Source organism: Melanotaenia boesemani, chromosome 1 (assembly GCF_017639745.1).
Source record: "Melanotaenia boesemani isolate fMelBoe1 chromosome 1, fMelBoe1.pri, whole genome shotgun sequence".
NCBI lineage: Eukaryota > Metazoa > Chordata > Actinopteri > Atheriniformes > Melanotaeniidae > Melanotaenia > Melanotaenia boesemani.
The window spans coordinates 33,744,732-33,760,929 of NC_055682.1; the positions used below are offsets into that span (position 1 = coordinate 33,744,732).

General features: G+C 37.7%; 1 protein-coding gene across 8 annotated transcripts in view; it reads left to right on the plus strand.

The window, feature by feature from the left end:
- The first annotated feature begins 635 nt into the window (after window positions 1-635).
- The window catches only part of LOC121640474 (A-kinase anchor protein 13), a 126,149-nt gene continuing 110,586 nt past the window's right edge, over window positions 636-16,198 (plus strand). For 7 of the 8 annotated variants that reach the window (XM_041989604.1, XM_041986584.1, XM_041988049.1 and 4 more), the window contains exon 1: window positions 636-881. The gene's annotated coding sequence lies outside the window, so the exon portion shown is untranslated. Of the gene's footprint in view, window positions 882-8,259; window positions 8,356-16,198 lie in introns of those variants that run through there. The other variant, XM_041987329.1, reaches the window with a different exon arrangement.

Genomic DNA, 16,198 nt, shown 5'->3' on the forward strand with positions numbered 1-16,198 from the left:
AAAATTAGAAATAATACTGTAATAAAATTTTTGTACTTTTTATTTTATTTTATTTTGTTTTATTTTATTTTGCAAATGAATGTATTCTTCCTCGTGTCTCAGTTGTGCATTGGTTAGTGGCTGGGATTTTTGTGGTTTGAAGCACCGCCTTCAAAATACAACCAAACTCCAGAACATAAAGTAGAATCAGCTAAAGCTTTGCCACTAAAGTGAACTTTTAGTTGCCTAGATTTCGACTATTTTTGGTGTATTACACAAATTTGTTTCAAAATCAACAGATATGAATGGGAAGGAAAACATTAATTAATTAAAAAAAAAGAACACAAACTACACATAACAGCCTGCTTTGTGATTTATGTAAAGCTACGATGGAAGTTGTTTGTGAAAATCCCAGACCGGATGTTAACATTTTGCTAATCAAACCGTGATTCGTGACTGCGAAACTTTTATTATTATTCAGGAGAGATGACTTTTAATATTTCACTTCACCATCTCGATGTGCATTACTGAAAAAAAGTTAGTTAATTTTGGCCTGCTTAACTTTTAAAAAGTTACTTCCGGTCTATAACTGAACCTTAAGACAGGGCAGCAATATATTCCCTCAGTCCTCGTGCAGACTCCTCCCATTGAGTTGTCCTGGGAAACACTAACAACTGTAAGAAAGTCAGCGAGTCCTCCTGTTGTTCAACCAGAGGACTTCAAAGAAGAACTACTCCGCCGACCATTTAGTTCTCTTTAAAATACAATTCTTACATAAAAAAAATAAATTTATTTAAAATAAGGACACTTTGACGCAGCTCCAAACACAGCGGGCTACTTTGGGAGGATTATTATGCGTTCAAAAGCTACTGCCTTTTCACACTGAGCTTCAACTGCTTGAGGTAAGAGGAGTATTTTCCCATATACTGCGCGTATCTCTGTGTATTTTTAAAGAAATGCGATATGAACGGAGCCTTGTGATAAACTGCTTTGTTCTTTACACCAAGATAAGTTGTTAAATGGCTGCTAGGCGCTGGGTTTTAACTTGTTGCTCGGTAGCCATGACATCCTCGCTCAGAGCTTGCTCTGCTGGGCCTGTGTGGGTCTTCTCACGTTTCTGTGAACTCAAAGGCAGCGAGGAAGTCACAGCACTCCTTCAAAATGTAAAATGATACCGTACAAACGAGGGGAACAGAGCCATGCTTGCATCTCTTACAACTTTCTTGCTAGCTCTAAATGTTGAGGCCATTAAAATATTATTGAAGGGGATTTGAAAGGCACTAAAATGAGATATTAAAAAAATGTTCTGATACTCTTGTTTTAAAACTCGATTGTGTATAACAAGTAATTTTAGGAGAAATAATACTGGGATGTGAGATTAATCGGCCATAAATATCCATAACGTGACATGAAGTTACTTTTTACAGCTGTAATGATATACAACAATGCTCAGTGAAATTGTCCAGTCTTAACAGTTTACATAAGAATAATTACAAAGATTTTGTTCCAATGACACCTCCATTAAACACTCTTATATGATTATAGTCACTGATGATAAGCAGATAAACACTTCAGATCTCTTTGTGACTGTTTTTTAAGGAGCTCCAGCTGCAACAGTTAATACCACCTCATGCTTTATTATTCCTGCTTGTAAGAAGGTCTGCACACTCATAAGGGAAAACAGTACCCTGCTAATTCATTTACACCCGCTTGACCTCAACCACTTAAACACGTTCAAAGGACCAGGCGCATTAACATGGCCGCCCCCTGGCTTCCCTTAGGTTTGCTCTGACGTTTGCAGCACAAACCTCATCTCCTGCACATCTATGTTTATCTGGACCCTGTCCCTCTGCCAGAACTTGAGTGCAAACCCCAACTGTGAGACTGATCTGTGGTCTGCTCACACTGCCAGCCAAATACCTTGGGGAGGATTAGAAACTAAGTATGTTACATATTTCTGTTGTCTACTAAGATGATCTCTTTTCTTATCATCAACACCACAGCGATAAGCGACTCTCTGTTCTTTAAATACAAATATTAGTACCTACGCTGATAATATTTGACCATATCTTATAGTAACTTTTCACTCTGTTTTAAGCAGCATATTCACAGAATTGGACAGCGATATCAAGCTAATATATTGACCAATAAATCTGAGTTGGTGCATATGAACTTAGGAGAGGCATTCATTGTGAAATATGACAGCATGAAAGGAGGAAATTGATCTGTTTTGGCTCTTTCCTGAAACTTCTTACATAGTGGGTGTGTCAGTTTTGCAGTATCACTTCAGCTATTCTGATAGCTATGTTTTAACATCTATGTTGAAGAGAAATTTGTCTAAGCTAACTGATCCAGGCTGGTGCCTATAGGTCACAAGAGAGATATGCCTTGGTCTTTCGCACTTTGGCCGTCAGCTGTACAGGCAGGTTTTTACAAAGACCTTCCAATAAATTCAGGGAATTCAGGGACCACCATCCTCTCAGCCTGCGAGCTTCATCATGCCACATTTAGATCCTGTTTTAGGGCAATGAATGCATGCACTTGTGTGATTGAACATTTTAACACAAATGAATCTAGATTGCTGAACTTAAAAGGTTCCGCGATCTTGAAAGGCAATCAAAAAAAGGGTCTTGTGTGATTGAACTGGAAATTTAGTTTGGAAATGTTGTAAACTGTAATGTTAAGTGTAAACAGTTTTAACTCATTCTTTCTAAAATAGGAAACAAAGGTCCCTTTTTAATTCAGCTGATACTGTTAACCATAGTTGCAGAATGTGAGCACATTTGTCCACACTGCAGTCGAGTTGTTAGACTGGCAACACTCCGAAGACCTGCAGATAAATATCAGCAATTATATTTCTGTTCACAACACTGACGCATCAGGATAGGTTTTTGCTCTATTTCCATCAAACAAAAGCTTATTAGTCTGGTCTTTGTGTTTCTCCCAGCAAAATGTAGGCTCACTGGTAAGGCCAACCAAGACAGAAATATGTATTTAGCTCCAGTACAAGAGACAAATGAAAGAGGAGCCAGCCTTCCTTTTTTGAGGACTGTAAATTTCCATGAGGATTCTGCTGGCTCCAAGCAGAACCCAGCCAATTCTTCATCTTCACAAACCCCCTAATTTAATGATGATGGAGGATACACACATTGTCGGCCTTGTAATTACACTGTATTTACTATAGAATAGAAGCATTAGAGTAAATCTTACAGGTACTAGTTCATCAAGCAGTGCTGTCTTATGGATAGGTTTTGGTATGCCTGGGAGGGCGACTGTTGAATTCCCTGCTGATATTCACAATAAAGCTTTGGCTTAGTTTTTGTTAAGATGGGAATCTCTGGAAACCTCTTAGCAAGCCAAACAGCAGCAACTATCACCACAGCTTGTCCACTCATATTTCTCTTTGGAGTTAAGTTTCTTTTCTCGTGGAAATATAAATGAGACCTTAATTTATTTATTTTTATTATTATTAATTGTTAATTTGCTTGTGGTCATACAAAGACATGTCAACATTTCCTTTTCTGGCTTTCCATAAGAACAGGCAGTTTGCTTCAATGACATTTAAATGATTCATTTAAAACTCTCTGGCTTCTGGAATTACAATAAAAGATGTGACATTCTGTTAACCATTATTGTTGTTGAAATTGTAATTGTCAACCAGCAGAGGCCAGGCTGGGCGATATGGCCTAAAACTTATATCCCAATATTTTTTAGCTTGATCTCGACACATAATACATAACATAATACACATCCCAGTGTTTTGAAATCTTCTCTAAAACACTGTAAATATTAAATTCAACATTATCATGCATAAAAAGACACCAGTAGGATTTAAGTAAACTCAGCAAAATTGATCTTTATTGTGATTCTTTTCCCTTTCTACCAACTTTGTGTCTGTGTGTGTGTGCTTACTGCCATGGACGCAGAGAGCAGCTATGACATGCCGTCATGTAAATCAGATAAATTTCATCAGACTGTTTACTTTTTGATAAAAGAAAACGTAATCCTATTCTTGAGGAAATGTGACATTATTTGACCATGTTTAATTGACCAGCTAATGCCCACGGTCTTAGCATTAGCTGCTAATGTGAGCGGTAAAATACTTTACAGATGAATTTACATCTGGTGAATGACCAATTTAAATTTGACATTATTTTGTCAAAGCCAGATTATTTTTATTTTGCACCAGATTACAACAGAAGTAATCTAAGGCTCCTTTTACTCTTTTACTGCGTGCACACACAGGTGAGCTACACTCCACCAGCAGAGCTAGCTAGCTGCATAGGCCATGCTTCTTTCCTGTCTCCTCTAAAACAACAACGCACATTTGCGCATTAGAGTTTTCTGGATGGGCAGGGTAGGGAGCTGTCTCTCTGCTCTGAGTGAGAGAAGCTAAACTACGAAGAAACTCACATGTAGACGCTTTAAACGCTGCATTTTCAGTTTGTACTAAATGTTCACAATGTAGACATTTTATATATCACATGTGAAACTTCTAGGGGTACACTGAGTATATCCAATATATAACCCAGCCCTAAGCAAGAGTATTTATTATTGGTTTTAAATGCGTCTTTACATGAAAAAATTTGGTTTTGGTATGCACGTGGTGTTGAACTATGAACATATGCAGCTGTGCACAATATAGGACTGATGTTTTTTACGTATTTATTTTTTGTGGTCTGAAATGTTGAAAGCTCAGGTGTGTGTGCCACTTATCGTGTATGTAAAGTGTGGTTAAAATGCGCTCTCTTTCAGTTTTACCACTTCAGTTTACATATGAGGAATAGGGAAAAAAAACTAGGTCATACTTACCCCAACTCATGACATACTGACATGTGTCTTCATTTATCTAATAAATGAGTACACACTTACTGTTTCCATAAGACCTATGAAAGTAAGTTGCACTCAGATGCTGCTTATCAAATACAATTGGTTAACTGAGCATCAGCAAGTGTTCACTCTTCGTATGAAAACAGAAGTTCAGATCTTAAGGCAGTTTACTTATCTGGAGCATTTGGGTAGGTGTTCAAGGAGGAAAGACATCAGCAGTGATCTTAGAGAAGAAACTCTTGCTGGCCATTAATCTGGGAATGGTTTTGAGGCCATTTCCAAATAACTAGAAATCCATTATTCTATAGTAGAAAAAATTATTTACAAGTGGAAAACATTCAAGACAGCTGCCAGTCTTCCCAGAAATGAATGTCCCTGCAAGTTCATCCCAAGGTCAGAGTCTGCAAGGCTGAGAGAAATTGTAACAAGTCTAAAAGCTACGTCTCAGACTCTACAGGCCTCAGTTAGCATGAACAAGACTGAACAGGTGTGGCCAGTTTGAGGGGTTTCTAGGAAAAGCATCTGTTCTCTAAAAACAACAAGGCAGCAACTGAACAAACCACAAGACCTGTGGAACGTGGTTGTTTGTATGGATGGAACCAAAGTAGAGATATTGGTTGAAAATGCAGAGTCCTGTTTTGTAAAAACCAAATCCAGAATATCAGCACAAACAGCTGTCAAGGATGGTGGTGGAGGGGTAATGATTTAGTTTGTTTTGCAAACATAGACAACCAGGACACTTCATAGTGATTGATTTAACAATAAAATCTTTATACTGAAATATTCCAGGGTCAAATGTTAGTCCGTTTGTCGGCCACAAAAGAACAATGATCACGATCAAAAAAGAAAATTTAACCCATAATGGATAAAAAGAATCAAGGTATTACAATAATTCAGTCCAGGAAAAAATGAACACTTTGGCAGACCTACCAACCTTGGTAAAATGTTATAGAATATTATAGAAATATTATAGAGTGGACCAAAATTCCTCCACAACAATGTGACAGACAGAAAGTCATACAGACAGTGATTACTTCGAGTTACTGCAGGGTGAAATTTGCCATACGTTGTTCATCTGTTTATCTCAGGTTGTGTCTAGAGGTTTTAAGTTCTTTCCACATGATTGTAGTACTTGTGCTAGAGGTGCTGTCTTTGTCACTTCCACTTTTCTAAATGTGTTTGCTATAAATTGAGGTTTTATTAGTTCAGAGCTGCAGCCTGGAAAATAACTTGCTTGTCAATTACCCTGTTAACACATAGTCAAGATGGCCTGTGTCTGTATTTGAGATTGGTTGTCAGACATAGACGGTAAGAAAGAAGAAAGGGAAAGAAAGAAATGTGAATGAACAAAAGCCAGCTCAGTGTATGCTGCACAGAAACACAAAAGGTGGCATGAAAACACAACAATAACACAAAAGGGTTAGTCTGAATTTTTTAAAGGCTATATTTAGAATATTTTCATACCTCTGCTTGTCATCAGACAGATGTAATTTCCTTTTTTACCTCAACAACCAGACTCAGTCAGAAACAAATGTCAACAGATTAACTGTGAAAGTGAGTTGCTTTTTCACCACGTCCTTGTTTAGGTTTGTGTTAGTTTGTGTTAAAGAAGCAATAATAAACTAACAGATTTTATCACTGAAGCCCCCCCTAACAATTGGTAATTTGGCATCCATCTTGAATCCTACCTCTACTATGAGCTCTTGAGCCAGTAAGGGGGCATTCACACCAGGATAGTCTGGTGGTCTAACTTAACTAAAATGGACCAAACCGCCAGAACAAAGTCACATGATTGAAACAACTACCTGGCTAGCGGGCAATATTACCCAAAACAACCACTGATCAATAATAAAAAAGCAAGAAGAAGCAAGGTTTCCTTGATTGGGCTGGACCGACGGAGGAATGTTCTAAATGGCCATTGTTGATATCCATTTACTAGCCTGGGACATGGTGTTGTAAAGTGAAATGTTGCTGTAACATGATGCACTGGGACAAAAAAGGGAAAAAGTTGTGCAGTTTCTTGGCCACTGAGTGCTACTGGGCAATGGCTGCTCCCGAAATGTTCATAAAAACCACCAAAACAAGTCCAAAACACACATTTTTAAGATTTTAAAGTTACATAGTGCTATTTTAATGGATTACTTTTTACTTATAACTAGGGCTGAGCAATTAATCGATTAAAATTGATTTTCCATTGCTGAAGATTTATTTTTATGAAAATTGGGATTTGTTTTTCCTCTTTTATGCACTACCAACACTCTCTTTGGGCTTCTATAGGTAGCAGCAAGCTCAGCCCTCTGGCATTTGTCCGAAAGCACTAACAGATATACAGTGAAGTGAGCCCTCAGTCACACCTGGTATTTAGCTGTGCATATAACTGTAGTGACAAATGCTGCTCTCTTTGAGATGCAGAAGACAACATTAGCCCACAAACTCTCATTTAAAGACGACCAACATCAGGGGATTTATTTCTGCAGGGGATCCCGCATGATAAGGATCCAGATGGAAAGATATCATGGATGCAGTTGTGTTGCATATCTCTATGCAAGATATGAAGCCATTGATACTGTGGAAAAGTATGATGTTATTTACTCTTTTTGATGTCATTCGTTTATATTAAATAAATAAATAAAATAAACACATTTAGCATGCAAAAGCTTTAAGTTTAATATTGTTTTTATTAAGTGTAATATGTTTTTAAGTAGGAAAAGAAAAAATATCCATTAAAATCGGAAATCGGATTTGGCTTAAACACATCTTAGATTTTTCTTTTAGCCTTACTTAAAACTCACACTAGTGCTAACAAACTTGCAGGTGAGATGGTGGAGGACAAATATGTCTGGTATTTGGGGAGTTAAAATTAGTGTTTGTGTCAATGTAGTCTGGAAGCTATAAGGGTAACAATATCAGGAGCTTTCTTATAATTGCTGCTTGACAGCAAAATTGATATAGATAATATGGTAAAGATAATATTCTAAAACGACATCCTTAAACTTTCTAAAAACAAAAAACAGTAGCATTTGCTTATAGCAAAGGTGCATCATTGAATGATTTAGTTTGATCGATGGCCAGATTGATTAGATTAGCTTTTTGTTTATTTTTTAGCGCTGAGGTACTTTTACATCTCCTTGAGTCAAGATTTGATATTTTAGTAGTTGGAATCAGGATTGTGCATTTTCTCAAGCACAGTAAGAGTAGACATAAATATGAGAATCATTACAAAATGTCTCCTATAGGAAAACGTAGGATGGATAAATAGGAAACAACTGGTACACACTATCCAAACTACTTGCTGTTAGATCAGACACCTGACCTGTGGCCTGTAAGCTCCACCTCTCCTCGCTGACATCAGGGCTTTGATCAGCGTCCTGTCTGTGTTAGCACAAAGCCATATTTAGCTCAGTGTAATCAGTGTGGCGAGAGCTTGCATGCCTACTGAGGATACCTGCCTACTATAAACACACCTGCTCTCTGATAAACTTAAAATGAATTTAATGTGCACCTGAGGGAGCCTGCACACAGCCGTTGTCATCAAACAGACTGCGGGTAAGGTTTCCATTGATGTCCTCGTACAGTTCAGTTAGCTGAGACAAATGTTTTCAAAGTTGCTCCGTAGTTTTAGGTGATGGAGATAAAATGGCAGCAGAGTTGAAGTTTTTAGATTGTGGGTCGTGATGTGGACTGTGTTATGAACTAAAGTTGTGTATTTTATTTTTTCCTCATACTATTTCCCGAGGCAAGGCCTGACTGTCATGCACCTCTATCTCACTGATAACATGACATTATATTGTTGTAATTGCTCTTTCCTTATGGGAAGTAATATGTTTTATCTCTGCAAACACACTTCTTTTAGAGCCATTTATTTATTTATCTTTTTAAGGTGTGAATTATTCCATTTTTTGCACATAAAACAGAATATTTTCATAAAAGATATGATTAAAAAGTGATGGAATATGTAGACTTTACTTTTTCCAATTATTTTCGGTAACATAAAGGGCTACCTACTTTTAGACTTACAGAAGCTACCCCTAAATGATGAAAAAGAGCTTCCTCATTAACATTATCTGTTATTTTGACTCTTCTACACTTTATTCAGACTTTAAAAGAAAAGTTCTAGTTTGCCTTCTTTATCTCTTATTAATTTTTGTTAAATTGCTCATTCAGAGGCTGTGATTGGTCTTGCTCAATAAACGCATTAAAAATAGGAATAATTTGTACCTGATTAGAAAGAGATACTGACTTTTGTTCACAAGTAAATGCCTCACTCCAGCAATACAAAGTCCAACATTTCCCATTACTTGGTGGGGGGTGGATTAGTAACTCATGGACATCACTGGAAATCCAGTTCCTCACACAAACTGGTTTTAGTCTCAGGTTTCTCTGAAGCCTGGTCACTTTTCAACCAACTCTAAAGGAACAAAGAGTAGGTTGACAAAAATGTGTCACTCAGTTGTTGGGGAACTCAGTGGAATGACCTGGAGAGAGGTCAAGAGTTTATCAGAGTGTTAACACACATAAACACGTGCATATTTGTGGGTAATTTAGAGTTTTTAATTGACCACACTTACTTCAGCTTAACTTCACCGTGTAGTACTAGTACTGAAGACAGAGGTTTGTCAAAGGTTTGAGAGTAACCATACTTTTATCACTCTTGGTGCTACATTGCTTACTTTAGTTTGTTATCAAAATGAAGGCTTTGTGATGCGGTTACCTAAGAAAACACATCAGCCATACTTGTGGTGAGGGTAATAATAATCTACTCAGACCTGCTGTGAAGGTGGGGTTAGCGTTCTCTTGGCTAAATCTCTTAGCTCCCAAACTGAACTATCAGACACTTTTTCTTTTCTTAAACTGCCTTCTCCCTTTCTTTCTCTATCTGTTTTTAAATACCTCATCCCATTTTTTTCTCCTTTCGGTGTTAGTTTGCAGCATTACATGGCATTACAGTAATGACTGTAAAATGTCATATTATAGTGATTTTAAAACATTCTGTCTACCTGTTTTCTATCCAGTTAAATCCACTTCCTGTTACCATCAGAGACTGAGCTGTGCATTTCAAGTGCAGATTAATTCAAAGAATGGTTTGTACTGAGCTTTCAGGAATTTTGGGACAGCCTTGAAAGGTCCTTTTTTCTCTTTTTGTAAATTTATGTCATCTGACTCAAAGTGATTCATCCCCTAATGTTGGACTATTCCTTTAAAGGTTTTGTGGTGTGGAAACATAGGAGGAGGAGGGGGTGGCATCAAATCTAGGACAGAGAGTTGATCAAGGCCCAGGCCCTGATTACAGGCTGGCCCCCAGTGTGCCTCAGAATAAGATAATGCTATCTGGGCCCACAGGTATTTGGTTTCAGTAGAGAGGGTAATAACACTGAGGAGACCTTTCATCCCCAGGCCTTGTGTTGTCAGCCAGCGTTTGTGTGCAGTCTCTGCACAGAGGCAGCTTTTGTGTTGTAGGGTGAGGTCGCGTCACCATGATGGTCTCATATCTGTCCATAGAGACAAAAGGAAAGTTTGATTAAATCAAAACAGCCGTGACTATCTAAATGGTAGTCAACACGGCGTGTCTGAGTTACTGTGGTGGTGTTGTTGAGGAGGTGACGTAGCTCTGACTAATTTAGCTGTGCCCCAGAGGAGAGGAGCTGATAGTGAACCGTGAAAAGATTCAGACAAGGGTTCAACTCAAAGCAGGCGCACTTTGCACCCTTTTTCTCCCTCATTTTTTTCCCTCTTGTTTCTGTTATGTTGTAGAGATTAGGCCAAACTGTCCACTGCCAGGAGAGTGAATGAGAGGTCAAACAAATGGTTAAGTTAAACATCAAACCTTGTTGAACTACACAGAGCTCCGATCCTCCTTCAGTGTGGCACTGTTGAGGGTTTTGTGATTGCTGATGTTATGTTTTCACTCTGGAAACCAACAGCAGGCCTAAAAGTAGCATTGCATTCTTCATGAGTGATGTGATGGTCTAGAATTTTAGAAGTCCTGTGCGATGACTCAGACAACGTTTATGTCAGGAATTAAACTTCTATTTGGATAGAGACGGCATGCTACAGAAAGGATTTGTTGCTTCTGTTTTGTTTTTTTTTTGTGCAGAAATGTTTGAAATGCTGAATTTCTGTTAAAATCCATCCTGAGCTGCAACTCTTTTATATTTAACTAGAAGCACTCAGAGAACGCAGACCTAATCCATTGTGAATTTATTTAGTTAGTTTTTGCTAATGATTATTAGTTTTTGAGTTAGAAGCCTAAATGGCAAAACTATACCTATGGGCAGATGCAAATCTACATCTACAATCTACAAGTCTGTGTTGAAGCGTGGAGCTTGTTCTTATATTTTAAGTTTTCTCCATGTTTTTTTTTAAAAGAAAATTACCCATAATGTCATACAGTTATTTTGACCCCTTCAGTGTCAAGTATAGATAAAGATATGAGGCGAAGCTAGTGTGGTAGGAGTGAGCAAATCTGCAAATCTTCACATTGTGAAGGAGCTGCTAACAAGAAACATTGAGAAAAACCACCAACAGACATTTGTTGTTGTTACAGTAGCCAGCCATTTCATTGTATTTTTTGCATCTATACAAAAACAACCATAAGTTTTAAACGGTAATATCATAATACATGTTTTACTCACCAGTCACAAATCATCTGAACAAACTGTTGAATATTTCTAAGGAGTTTAAGGTGTACCATTAGCATTGACACGCTTGATAGCCGCTAACCAGTTTTCGCATCTTTCTGGGCTTTTGTGTCTTTTCGGTAGTTCAAAGAACAATCTCACCATTGTCTGTGGAACAACAATGTTTTTTGGCAAAGACCCGAATGTGACTAGGTTCACAGATGTTCCCTGATGTTTGTACCTGTCCTGCACCTATAAAGAATCCTTTAAGACATTTCCTGGATCCAGGCAGTGATTAGGACAGGGGTGCCCAAACTTTTTGCATCCATGGGACAAAGTGAAAATGTACCAGTGAGCCGCGGGCCAAACACAGCGATTTTAGGGGTGAAACACAAATAAATGTAAATCGTGGTTCTTTTAATTATTGTCAATGCATGCAAATGCATTCTTGTCCTCACTGCAAATGACACACTACAAACATCAATATGGCAAAATAACAATAAAGGCATAGTTAGAAGGACAACAAACAAAAATTGCAGAAAGTAAATTGTTACCAAATATAGTGCAAAATGTCATCAACAAAAAGAAAAACACTGCATGTACACCAAATCAAATTGCTAACAGTGACTGACAAGGTGAGTATGTCATTGAGATGTGAGCCAATCTTTCAAGTCTGACATACTCAAATAGTTTTGATATCTCGGTGGTGGGCCAGATGTAATGATCTGGCGGGCCAAATTTGGCCCGCGGGCCCTACTTTGGGCACCCCTGGATTAGGATCACCAAAATCTAATCAGTTGTTCCTTATTCCATTTTGAAAATTGCCTGAACATTTTTATCAAAAATCCATCTATTACTTTTTGAGTTATGGTGCTCACAGACAGACAGACATAAGTGGCCGAAAACATAACCTCCACCTTGGTGGAGGTAGGAAACATCACAAAAGAGAAACCTAATAAAAGCATGATAGACAGTTGAGCCTGTTTCAGGTTTTTAATCCAAATTTTATTTTTTCCTGAACAACACTGAGTGATTAAAATATCTGATTGCTTGATAGATATTTTATGCTTTATCTGCAAAGCTTCATTTATAGATATACAATTCCTGCCCACTTTTTTTGCTTGACCATCTTTAGTTTTGATTGCAGCATGTGTGCTTTATTATTTCCATAAGCTTATACAAATTTAGAAAATTTATTCCATCCAGAGCCTAATCAATTTTTCATCAAACCCGGTCCTTATTAAAGTATTCAGCTGTCCTTATTTCTTTGGGCATGTGACTTGGTAAACAGAGACCTGACCAAATGAGACAATCCCAGATCATAATACTGAACACATTACAAAGACATGGCTGCAGAAGGAGAGGGTACTATCACTGGACTGGTCTGCCTGCTGTTCTGGCCTCTCCCCAGTGAAGAATTTATAAGAACTTTGACATAAAAAATGCATTAATGACTCTGTATGTTTGCACACATTAAGATTTGTTTGCAAGAAGGATGGGTGAAAATATAACCAGAAGCTTTTCATCGCCTGGTTTGCTGGTACAGGAAGTTTTCCAAAAGTCTTGTGAGGAAGAAAGGTAACATTACAAATCGGTAAAAGCTCTACTGCTCCAACTTTTTTTTTTCCAAGCCTGAAATATGAAAATATCCCTCTAATGCCTGCAGGAGAAAATTAACATTCATGATTATGTAGAAACAAGGCTCCTAAAATGAGACAAATCCATTCACTGTTATATTGAGAGACTATTTTGTTTTTTACAATAAAGCTATATCATTGTATAAAGTATCTAAATTGTAAACCATAGCATGGACATGAACTGTTTTTTTCTTTGGCATGTGTAGGAGACTGGGGAAATGGACAGGCAGAAGAAGAACTCCAGAATGGGTTGTTCTTATCTAGGCAATATTAGTGGGTTTACACCTGCACAGGTGAAACACAGTCTGTCCTGCCTCTTGCAGAGACCAAGGCCTGGCCTGTGTTGTCATCATAGAGGTCTGGTGTTGGATGACACCTCAGGTCTATTTTGGTTTTCTGTCCCTCTTTAAATCTCTTCTCTATGTCCTTAATGGCAGCTTTCTATGCACAGCCAAATACAAAAAGCTTCATGAGGAAGCAGCCGCAGGGAGCTGCTGTCCCCATAACACGGATACACATTGACATTCCTCAAGTTAATTAATGGCCAGTGGGAGGTTTCTGACCTAGAAAGACAGCAGAATGAAGCTTTGAGGCTATTAGACACTTACGAGAAGTTTTACATTACTTGTTGTGATCATCAAACTCGAATGATGTGACCTATTTTATTGAAGTCTACCGAATTCCTTATACTGCTTTCTTGACGTGTGTGTGGGTATAATATAAATTTAATATATTTGTTACCAAGAAAAGGTTATGTTTTCTTGTTAAAAGCATAGGCAAATGTTTAAACATTGTAGCTAAGTATTCACTTTATTTTTCTCTCTAAGTAGCAGTTTTTGGGATAAATATATTATATTATATTATATTATATTATATTATATTATATTATATTATATTATATTATATTATATTACATTATGTTATATTATATATTTATTTTTATTAATAATATTCTGGTCTCTTTAATGGCTGGTTGTCAGCCGAGCTGATTTAAAAATGTCTCCTGATCTCTGACATGCAGTCTACATTTTATAAACACACTTTTTAGCAATATTGAAACCTAATAAGCTCAAAATACCCCCCCAACAATAGATGAAGACATATGAGTTAAGCAAAATTCTCTACAAAGTGAGGCATGTTTTTAGATAACAGTTACAATGGCTGCACATAACCAAACATAACCAGTTTGGATTTCTTTTCCAATACAGTGACTTGGTAGATGGGTCTTGGCCTAGGAACTGCTTGAACTTTGCTACTTGAGCGGTGTGGCTCAGTGGGTAGAGTGGTCACCTTGTAGCCTGAGGGTTGTCGGTTCGATCCTCAGCCTGTCGAGCTCATGTCAAGGCATTTCTGAGCATGACACCGAACCCCCAATTGCTCCTGATGGGTCGTGATTGAGCGCCTTGCCTAGCAGCTTCCGCCATCAGTGTGTGAATGTGTGTGTGAATAGGTGAATGTGGTGTATAATAGGGCTGCAACTAATGACTATTCTGATGGTCGATTAGTCATCGACTTTGTATCTCATAATTATTAAATGAATCTTATGTCACTTTCAGCTCTGAAATCTTGCATGAGGTTGTTATGTAAGTCCGACGTGTCCCATCTTAAAATGTTCGAGCATTGCAAACATACTTCCGTGGTACGCAAGGTCCGCTTTACAAATCTCACATGCATTTAATTTATTTTTTTAAGTTTAACATGAAGTTATTTCAGACTTTTGACGTCCTCTGCCGCCGTTTTGTTACCTGGTCGGCCGCCATATTTTTCCCCTGGCGGACTTTATTGCGCATCTCTCAGCAGAGATAAGAAAAGAAGATGATGTCTCATTCTGTATTTTTTTTGTCTTTGCACATGTGCATTGTGCAACTCTCAGCAGAAATAGAAAGAATATAATGTCTCACTCTGTAGTTTTGTTTTTTTGTTTTTTGTTTTTGTTTTTTGCCGACAATAGTCAATGGGTAAATTAGTTGTCGACTATTTTTATTGTTGACTATTGTCGACAACATTGACTAATCGTTGCAGCCCTAGTGTATAATGTAAAGTGCTTTGGGTTAAAGCGCCATATAAATACAGACCATTTACCATTTACCAAATTTTATTTGTTTAAAAAAGCTTCAGCCTTGTACTGGAGGACTCATCATGAGAAGTCTAGAAGAAAGTGAAAGAAAAAATGTATTGATGCCATCATACACCTATGCAGCGACATCTTATCTCTTCATATTTTATAGATAGCCTACGTCATCAGATTTTTTACTAAAGCATTATCTGTTTTATGGCAGTTAGAAGGATTTTAAGAAAGATGACCTTATAAAAACAATTATATGCCACAGCTCAGTTAAATTATTCATATTGAATAGACTTCAGGATAATACTACTGAGGCATGTTGTAAGATGTAAAAGTTAAAGTTGGGCATTGGACATAATTCTGGACTGCAGTTCAGTTTTGTCTGCTTGGTTTGATTTATGTTAGATTTGCAAGATGTCCAATGGCCATGTTATTTCAATTACCTGTCAGTGCAAGTCTGTTCTTTAGCGTATATTTATCTGATTGATGTATTTCTTTCCAGAAATACATCACAAAGAATTGTCAATACATAGATTTGTCATTGTTTGTGGTGGTAGTCTGTTCAGTCCTGTCAAAAACAAGGATGTCTTACACAAGCAACACACATAGGAAGAATGCCAAATACTGGCTGATAAAGAATTGTAGTATGTTGTGTGCATGTGGGGAATCCTCAGCTGATTATAGGGAAGGTTGTAGGAGACAGTCCGATTACTGACTTGTGAAGCTAATCCCACTCATCCTCCCATTCATGCTGCAGTCACATGGCTGTTATGGCTCATTTTGATAGCCAAGGGACCAGCGGAAGCCATAATAGGTCCATTTGCAGCCTGACTTGGCATATCAACTCTCCAGATCCAGCAGTGAGGGGCTTTTGTCGCTTGATGTATTGATCCATTTATTTTAGATGTGCACTTGAACGTGGTTGATGCCCTGTGTATTTGCAGTCTTCCTGCTTCAGAGGAAGGAAATTCTCTCATAGTGGCAGTTCAAAGGCAGTTTTTTTGGCATATTGGAGACTCTTAAGAAGCTTGGCTGAATGCTGGCTGCACCCAGTGTTTCAGATGGAGTTA